This window comes from Abramis brama (assembly GCF_963993115.1).
Source record: "Abramis brama genome assembly, chromosome: 17".
NCBI classification, from domain to species: Eukaryota; Metazoa; Chordata; class Actinopteri; order Cypriniformes; family Leuciscidae; genus Abramis; species Abramis brama.
The window spans coordinates 1,932,501-1,942,500 of NC_139979.1; positions in this window are offsets into that span (position 1 = coordinate 1,932,501).

The following is a 10,000-nucleotide window of genomic DNA, read 5'->3' on the forward strand; positions in this document are numbered from 1 at the left end:
AACTTGTCAAGTAAGACCCGTTGCGAGCATGTGCGTCTCTCTAAACTTTCAGTGTGCTGCACTGCTCTAGTTGACTTCTGCATCTTCCCCCCCGAAAATATCACGTTAATTTTGAAAACGTAATTCCTTTTGTGAATCCTCTTGGTCTTTCTTCATGTTTCTTTGACAAATATCAGTGTCTCAGTCTCACGCACGCTGCACGTGAGTTAACCATGCCTACTTATTTACATGTCGCGGTATACACGGAATAAAAAAATCTGTTATGGTTGACATTTTCTTCCGCGGTAACGATATATACCGTCATACCGCCCAGCCCTACTTATGTGGTAAATAAAGTTATGCTAGTTTATTTGGCATGATATCTAACTTATCAGCTTGCTATCTACTAGATGAATACATTTGTATGTGATATTTGCAATTTAAACATTTAATAAATATATTTCCCCATAATATCATCAAAACTTACTTCACCTTGCCTTCAATAGTCTTGTGCTTTGGGCTTCTGTACATGTGATGGAGGCATGCACAGTGCCAGTAGGGGGTGTGGTCTCAATAGCCATGCAGTAAGCAGTGTGCTATGTGCATGTGATTGAGGAATGGCATGGATATTCAAGTGTATTTGAATGGCATCTGTTTGTTTTAGTCAAAATTATGCTAAAATGTACTTTCCTCAACTATATTTAAGTTCCCTATGAAGAGCCAACCCTCAACTTTGAAAATTCCCAGTTTATTCCCGTTTATTCCCATAAATTCCTGTTAATTCCCTTAAATTCACATTCATTTCCATGGAAAGTTTCCATCTTTGAAAATTCCCAGAATTTTGCAACCCTAATCATTATCAATGTTGAAAACATGTTTTGTAACATGTAATGTCTTTGTAAGATTCTAAATTCTAAACAGTTATTATGTGAGGCTGTTTTTGCACCAATGTCAAACTTATGAATAAGTTCACCATCAAGTTGCACCTTAAAAAATAAAAATAATTCAGTGGATAACCCAAAATAGGCATTCACTTATTTCGTTTTTAGGAACATTTTGAGTCCAATATCCAGCAACAATAATGTGATGCATATCGTTACCATGGTATAAAAGTCTTCATATTGTGATATATGATTTGTCATCCCGCCCAGCCCTACTGTATTCATGCATAAAGGGCCAGTGAACCACAGAATGAAGGCCTCTCTTGTGTTTTGTCGATTAACCCGCTTCCACAATATTCCACTGATTTAATCCTCTCCATAAATGACTAATGCCCAGTGTGCTGTACACTTTGACATTATTGATGTTGATGATGATGAGGATCAGTGTAATAATTGCCTTTAATGTGGTTATTGCTATTACTGTTATTATTACTGCTAATGAAGGAAATGCTGGCCCACATCGCCTCAGCAGAAATTTCACCATGGAAATAAATGAAAAAATGTCTTTATTGGATTACACTAAAAGCAATTCCAAATAAATGGGCCTTGAATACGTCTGTGAGATGAAGATCACAAACATGTAATTTCATTGTGCTGGGAGCAGGGGCAAGACGAGACGTTCAGCTCCACGCGCAGGCGTCCATATGCATGATCACACACACACACACACACACACACACACACACACGCCATGAGGAAAGGCTTTTCTAGTGTCAAAAATAAAAAGCACTTGACAAGTCGAACAACCCTTAGCCCATTGTGACGGGGAATAACGCTGATAGGACTCGGTTTATTTCGAGCTTGTGTTGTCTAATCTATTGCTGTTCACAGGTGGTCTATGGCACTAATGTGTGTTGCGTTAGTCATTTCACTTATAAAGAGAAGCATCTGACCCTGAAATTGACTTGCGAGGGTTAGAATAAACAATAAATGAAGATGATCTACAGAGGACAGGTTTTGTGAAGAGTTGTGAAGAGTCATCAGGTTATTTATAATTCATGCAACAAATCTGAAGCTCTTTCTGCATATTTTATGATAAAGCTTTTTGGTCAGACAGTACTAGTTTCTGTATTTCTTGCGAAAAAGTTAGGAAGAAACTTTTAATTAAGAATACATTTTCCAGATTAATTGTTAAAGGAGTTGTAAAAAACAAAAACAAAAAAACAACACCTCACAGTTCATAGCAACCACAGAAATTTAATAAAAATATATATTTGTTTAATATATAATATGAATTAATAATGCTAATAATTATTATTAAAAATCAAATCAATTATAAATAATTAAAACAATAATAATAATTATTATTCTATTCATTAATAATCATTATATCATCATTCTTTTTATTTATCCATGCAACAATTGTCAAACTTTGCTTTTCTGGTTAAAAATTATTTGAATTTAAATATGAAAATACATTTAAATTTGTTTTCATTCTAATTCCTTATATTCAAATTCCAATTAGCTTCTTAAGTATTACTGTAAAGTTGTTGTTGTTTTTCCCCCTGGTGTATTTTAGTGCTAGACAGTAGTATTTAAAGGTAGTGTAGGTAGGATTGTTATAAAAAACTTTTTTCCAAATTTGTTTAAACTTTTTATATATATCAATGCATAATTAAAATGTAAGTACTCTGATAAAAAGAGTATAAAAATCGAGTGACTCTAGACCGTTTAATCTGTATTAAACACAGCTCATTATTTCCATTCGGGACGAAACAAAGGATTGGCTTAGGCGACTGTCACTCTCTCGCAACCATGGCAACCACCCTTTTGCCACACAGGATCTGCCCATATGCGCGCACACCCGTTTGATTTGAGGAATTCAAGAGGCACGGAACCTAGGAATAGCAAAACAATGGCAGAGAAAGAGCAATCAAAAATTCACATTACAGGCATATGCAGTTAGCGAAGGCAAAAAAGGAAGACAGTACTAGAAAAGGTAATGAACAAAAAGTCTTTGAATAAAACGCGTGTCAATATCCTCGGACCCTAGTTGCACGGCCTCTTGCACGACCTCCTCTGCTTCGCCCTCGACCCCGGACCTGTCCTCGAGCTGACGATGCGGTACTTGTCTCTGGAGTGTAGCCTAGTCCTCATCAGAGTCAACAAAGCTTTCATCATGGAAACTCTTACATGCAGAACACCATATATGTTATGAATCTTACACGAAATTCATCTTCATCACAGTGTAACTGATGGTAATGGAAAAACGTGTATCATGCAACCTGTTTTTAGCTTTGCCTTATAGATAACTAGCTCGTTAGCGAATAAAAAAATATATATTTTAAACTTTACCAATATCAATATGCTAGCTTGATAGTGAGTACTAAAATACATCTTATTTGTTTATCTTCATAATGATAAAGTTAGATTTTTTTTATTACATGTGATTCTGACATGATGTCACTACATGCACTGCGCTCCTTCCTCTCCGCTCGTCTCAGGTAAATAATGCGTCTTCAGCTCAGCGGTCGGCGTCGCGCGTTCATGTGTTTTGGGGGCGTGGCTTTGGAAGGAGCCCAGAAGGGAGGGGGTGGAGTGAATGGAAATAATGAGCTGTCTTTAAAACAGTCGTGAGAGGTCTACAGACACTCGATTTTTATACTTTCTTTTTCAGAGTACTTACATTTTAATTATGTTTTGATATATAAATAAAGTTTAAACAAATTTGGAAAATAAGTTTTTTAGAAAAATCCTACCTACAATACCTTTAACTATGAACAATACAAACTCTAAAAATACTGTATGAAACATAGAAAAAGCATAAATATAACATACAGGTTTGGAACAATGAGTAAATGATGACAGAAGTTTCATATTTGGGTGAATTGATATTTATGATAAGCCTTTGTTAACCCATGGAGCCGTATGGATTACTACTTTTATGATGGATAGATGCACTTTTTTGGGCTTCAAAATCTCAGGAACCATTCACTCCCATTATAAAGCTGGAAAGAGCCAGGATATTTTTTAATACAAGTTATAACTCAGATTGTGATTGGCTGAAAGGAGAAAGTCATATACACCAAGGATGGTTTGAGTAAATTATGGGATAATTTAAATTTTTAGGTGAACTATCCCTTTAAATCAAGCTGGATGAACCGGGCCTCTGCTTCTGTTAAAGGGGTGGTTGATTATGATTTCACTTTTTTAATTTTAGTAAGTGTGTAATGTTGCTGTTTGAGCATAAACAACATCTGCAAAGTTACAACGCTCAAAGTAATCGTTTTTTAAGGACTACAACAAACGGCTGGTAGAGACTACACGACATTCCTCACGGGTTAGTGACATCACCAACCCTAGAATTTACATAAACCCCGCCCCCTGAACACGATTTATAGATTATCATGACAGAATTTGCTAATCAATGACTAGAAGATAACTACACATCAGCTTCATAAATTCATCAACTAACCATTCAGAAATGTCCTGTTGCTTCTACATGTTGTCTCTTCTTCTTGAGTCTCTCCATCATTGTCTGACTCCGGTTTGAACATAAAAGGCTAAACGTTTTTGAAATGTTCAGTGCATGTGTGTGTGTGAGGTAAAAGAACATGAGCTCTTGAAGCTCCGCCCACTGTGCCAGGAGCACCAGCTCATTTGCATTTAAAGTAACAATTTTAACATGCTATATAAAAATATCTGTGGGGTATTTTGCGCTAAAACTTCACACACACACTCTGGGGACATCAGAGACTTATTTTACATCTTGTGAAAAGGCCATTATACCACCCCTTTAATGTACGTACAGATCAGTTCTTCCATCAGCTCTGTCAATTTATAGATCATTACCGTACCGCAGTTATTTTTCCCACTCATCTAAAGAGACAGCAGAGAAACTGAACGTTAAATCTCAAGGATTAATTCACAATTAACAGTCAGCATAAAGCAGCATGGGAACGACACAAAGGTCACACCGAAGACATACAAGTAGAGAAGACTATGAGCTACTGCGCAAAACAAGACAGCGAAACGTGTAATAAATCACATTTCACACATGGAAACACATTGCATGTGCTAAACCATTAATGTCATGAGTTGTGCAAACATAACCAGAACTGAAATACATATTTACTCTTATGTAGTCATGTAGGGGATTTACTTCTCTGAATATTACAAACGCCAAGCAGGTCTTGTGGCGTGACGTTTCTAGTCTGTATCCATGATCCCTAAACTTTCCTTCAAACACTGTTCTGTGGAAGGGATTTTTTTGTTGTTGTTGAAAATTTTGCTTGTAATGAGTTATATTTCATTACAGTTTCTCATATGTAGTGCATTATTTCATATAAAGCACACTGTTTCTAAGCTCATCGAGAAAGCTTTATGTAATTCACTCTAATTTCATATACAATTATTACAGCATTCATAAACGGCATATGGTGTGTGTGTGTGTGTGTGTGTGTGTGTGTGTACGATAGAAGAAACTGGTTAAAAGTTTTGAACTGAAAATGCTGGCATATAAGAAATGATATTTCACTTTTCTGTTGAACTACTAGCATTATAAATTGTCAGTCAGTTTAAACAAATAATTCAGATAAATCTTACATGTGTATTAAAGGATCCTGCTATTTTGTAGTTATGATACCACAAAATATTAACAACAGCAGCACAAAAGACAATGACTCTGTTTACATGTACAGATTTTTGTCAGTGCAACTGCAGATAGCAAAAGTGTCATTCACATATACATACTCTGAACTCTACAATCCGATCGATTAATTTGCATGCAAAACAGCATTTAACGTCTATAACATTACCATAACAACAAGAAGCATGCAAATCCTGTCAGATAAAGCCATGGGCTCTCTAAAGGGACACTTCACCGATTAGCATTAAAGCAACACTATGGAACTTTTCCTCTGCATTCCCCCTACAGGTTGGAAGCGGAATTGTCCATTACCGCTGTCGTAAATCATTTAGCCTACCGCAGCCGACTGTCGCACACACGCCCACTGTTGATCCAGTGGAATGAACGATGTCCACAGACAAGGTAGAGTATGATGCATGATTTTATGAAAGTATGATGTATTGCGACATCAGAAACGAAGAAAAACAAAATAATGACTATTGCAACGCTTGCCGAAAAGCAAGTCAAATTTGTAGTTTTCTTATGTCTCATTAGAACTACAGAAACGCGACCCGATCTGGCAATCTTACATAGTGTGGTTATAGCAGATAAAGGACCGCAAAGTGGAGGCATAAGTGCCTTTCACCCCGATACGACTTGATGAACCACTGAAACGATTTTGGAAACATAATTTTAAAGTAAAAAATGTTACATAGTGTTGCTTTAAGCTTTGTATCAGTAGAAACCCGGTAGTATTTTCGAGTGACCGTGCTTCCCCCCCTCATGTCCCCCTGAGACGAGAGATTTCTGTATTGCGTGTCTGAAAAAAACCCTCAGATGACGCAAAAATCGTCATTTAGCGTCATCAGAGGCTTTTTGTCCAGAGGCGAGAGACTACGGCCAGTAGGAGGCGCTAGTTCTGCATGTCTTCAACCCGCCCATAGGGGGATCTCACGATAAAATGCCGTCTCTTCAGTTTCGAGTCAACTAGTAGCCTAGCTGTATAATTTCTTCCGATACTGCCCTCTGTAACCGGTAGGCGTGGCTTGGGCGTGGCCTCGTAGGGCAGCGAAGCAAGTGCATTCTGGGAGTTGTAGTCTTTCATCCACATGAGCCAAAAATACATTTTCTGGCTTTTCTCAGTCTAGAAGGCACCAACTTCTGAAATAATTTCACATTTCTACTACATAAATGACCCAATTTAAATACACATTCATCTTTCCAGCAGTGAAATATCCCTTGAAGTCAGCTGACCAATGTCAGGAAACTCAGATCCGTTATATATAACAAGAAGCTTTCTTCTCATGTTGCTAACTTTACCTGCAGGACAAAGAACAGAATCCGCATCCTGAAATTCGAGACTCCCAGGATATCAATAAAGCCGTCTAAGCAAGCAAGCACCTTCAGATGATGGACTTTCTATTTTAGACACACTGCAACTCCAGCCAAACTAAATTCCCCATCTGTCTGAAATAAATAAAAAATCATATGCATGACTTGATCTAATTGTGAAAGTAGTCAGATTTCAAGGTTTACATTACAAATATTCTTCTATTTAACACATTATTCTAGAGTTATTTTAGTTTTATTTATACTTTGAATATATGAGTATACTTTATTTTTTTACATTCATTGGAGATAAAAAAAAAAAAAAGTCTTGGTTAAAGCGTACCGCGATAAAACAGTATCGGTATTTATCAACGGTATACCATTGTCGGTAATGATATAAAAAAATGTTCGATATAGTGCTCGATATTTTCATTAAAATGCACGCGCATCGCCTGTAGATCTTATGGGCTGTTCACATATCGCGTCTAAAAACCAAGCGTGCCGCACAAGTGCTGAAAAGAAAAGCCAAAGCATCTCGATCGCCCCCCCGGGGGCTGGTCCCAGTATAGCTCATAAACCCAACGTCTCGATCGCCCCCCGGTGGCTGGTCCCAGTATAGCTCATAAACCCAACGTCTCGATCGCCCCCCCGGGGGCTGGTCCCAGTATAGCTCATAAACCCAACGTCTCGATCGCCCCCCGGTGGCTGGTCCCAGTATAGCTCATAAACCCAGCGTCTCGATCGCCCCCCGGTGGCTGGTCCCAGTATAGCTCATAAACCCAGCGTCTCAATCACCCCCCGGTGGCTGGTCCCAGTATAGCTCATAAACCCAGCATCTCGATCGCCCCCCGGTGGCTGGTCCCAGTATAGCTCATAAACCCAGCATCTCGATCGCCCCCCGGTGGCTGGTCCCAGTATAGCTCATAAACCCAGCGTCTCAATCACCCCCCGGTGGCTGGTCCCAGTATAGCTCATAAACCCAGCGTCTCAATCACCCCCCGGGGGCTGGTCCCAGTATAGCTCATAAACCCAACGTCTCGATCGCCCCCCGGTGGCTGGTCCCAGTATAGCTCATAAACCCAACGTCTCGATCGCCCCCCGATGGCTGGTCCCAGTATAGCTCATAAACCCAGCGTCTCAATCACCCCCCGGTGGCTGGTCCCAGTATAGCTCATAAACCCAGCATCTCGATCGCCCCCCGGTGGCTGGTCCCAGTATAGCTCATAAACCCAGCGTCTCAATCGCCCCCCGGTGGCTGGTCCCAGTATAGCTCATAAACCCAGCATCTCGATCGCCCCCCGGTGGCTGGTCCCGGTATAGCTCATAAACCCAGCATCTCGATCGCCCCCCGGTGGCTGGTCCCGGTATAGCTCATAAACCCAGCGTCAGTGCAATCAGTGCAAGATGTCAGCGCCATATTAGGACTTTGGCGGCTTCACTTTTCACCAATGGAAGAGTTTAAAAAACAAACACTTTACATTTGAGAGAATCTGAAAACAGTCTTTTGACTTGTTGAACTCTGGGACCAAGTTTATCATGTAAATGCTTATAATCTTATCAAATGTGAAGACTGACTTGTTGCCCAGTGAAACACAAGACCAGCATTGTTTACAAATAGGCATGACTCATATCAGATAATGTGAAGTTAAGGCCAATATTATGGATAATTTCTGTCATGGGTTCAAATGATATATTGCAGTCATAACCTCCTACAGAAACCAAGAGTGGACTTTTATTTAGAAAGGCCTTCATTTCTTCTGCTCTATATTGAGCTGTCTTCAATCCAGTCAATATTATACCTGTCAAAATCCCACAACTGAGTTCATACGGTCTAGATTGCCCTGACATATGAGCAATTACGGATTTTCACAGCATAACTTAATAAAAAAAAAATGAGTGAAGTGTGGGTGTCTGTTTATGAGTACGTGTCAAAAAATCTGTGGATTTGCAATAACATCATGTCATTACATAAACACGTACACATGCACACATACAAAAATCACACATTTCAACATGCAAATCGCATGAAAGACGTTGACAAAATGTGTTTGCTGTCTAGAATACGTTTTTTTGTGGTTTTGTCATACAGTTAAAACAAAGAAAGCAAAGCGCCAATAATAATCTGTTGCTAGGAACATCTTTTCTGAAATAGTACATACTGTGTACTTGCTAGCTAGCCATGTGTTTCTGATAATATAACTAAAATGATAACATAAATATGATCTGAAGCCTTTAAAAAAGTTGACATTACTAATCAGCACAATAAAAGAAATGCAGCATTTCTAGACGTAATAAGATTAAATGTCTAATCTCACAACTGTTACTCTTAGACGGCGATATAATATTAAAATAAAGCAATTTACCTGCTTCTCAAAGAAATATAAGCTGAATCACTTCTCACCAGCTTCTGCAACAGAACAAATCTGCACTAATATCCACATTCTTTTATATCTTTATATTTTTTAATCTATGCCAAAAAAAAAGGCTCATTTGTGTCTACTTTATTTTCTTGAAAATCTTATGAAAAAAAAAAAAAACCTGACAAGCCTCCTGAGAACAAACAACAACCTCTGAGCAATAAAATGTTCCTCTTATCGTTTAAAGGGGTCCTATTATGCTTTCTTTCATTTTCATATTTCTTTACTGTGTAATGTTGCTGTTTGAGCATGAAAATGCTCTGCAAAGCTCCAGTTATTCTCTATATCAGTGTTTCTGAACTCCCTGAAACGCCTCCATTGTAGTCTTGAGTTTCTTCCGGGAACGAACACGTCACAATATTCCTCATTATAATAATTAATACGCAGAATAAAGGGGCGGGGCCTGATTGAGTTAGTTAGTAGTGTGTTAAACTGGCGGTTATGGTAAGGGGTGGGACATTTCCCAAACACACTCGAAGCGCTTGACCAATCACAACACACTGATCCAGCCGACCAATCAGAGCACTGTATGCTTTTCAGAAGGAGGGGCTTCATAGAGACAGGAACTAAACAGAGCGTTACTGACAGACTGGGAAGAGAGGAGCCGCAACAATGGAGAATATGAGGAAAATAATCAACATTCAAGCAGGAAAACCTGTTCTAGTAGAGCCTGAAACACAAAATCAAGACTTTGAAAAAGTGCATAATAGCTCCCCCTTTAAATATACAGTACACTACATAAAGAAATGATACATACAATTATCTAT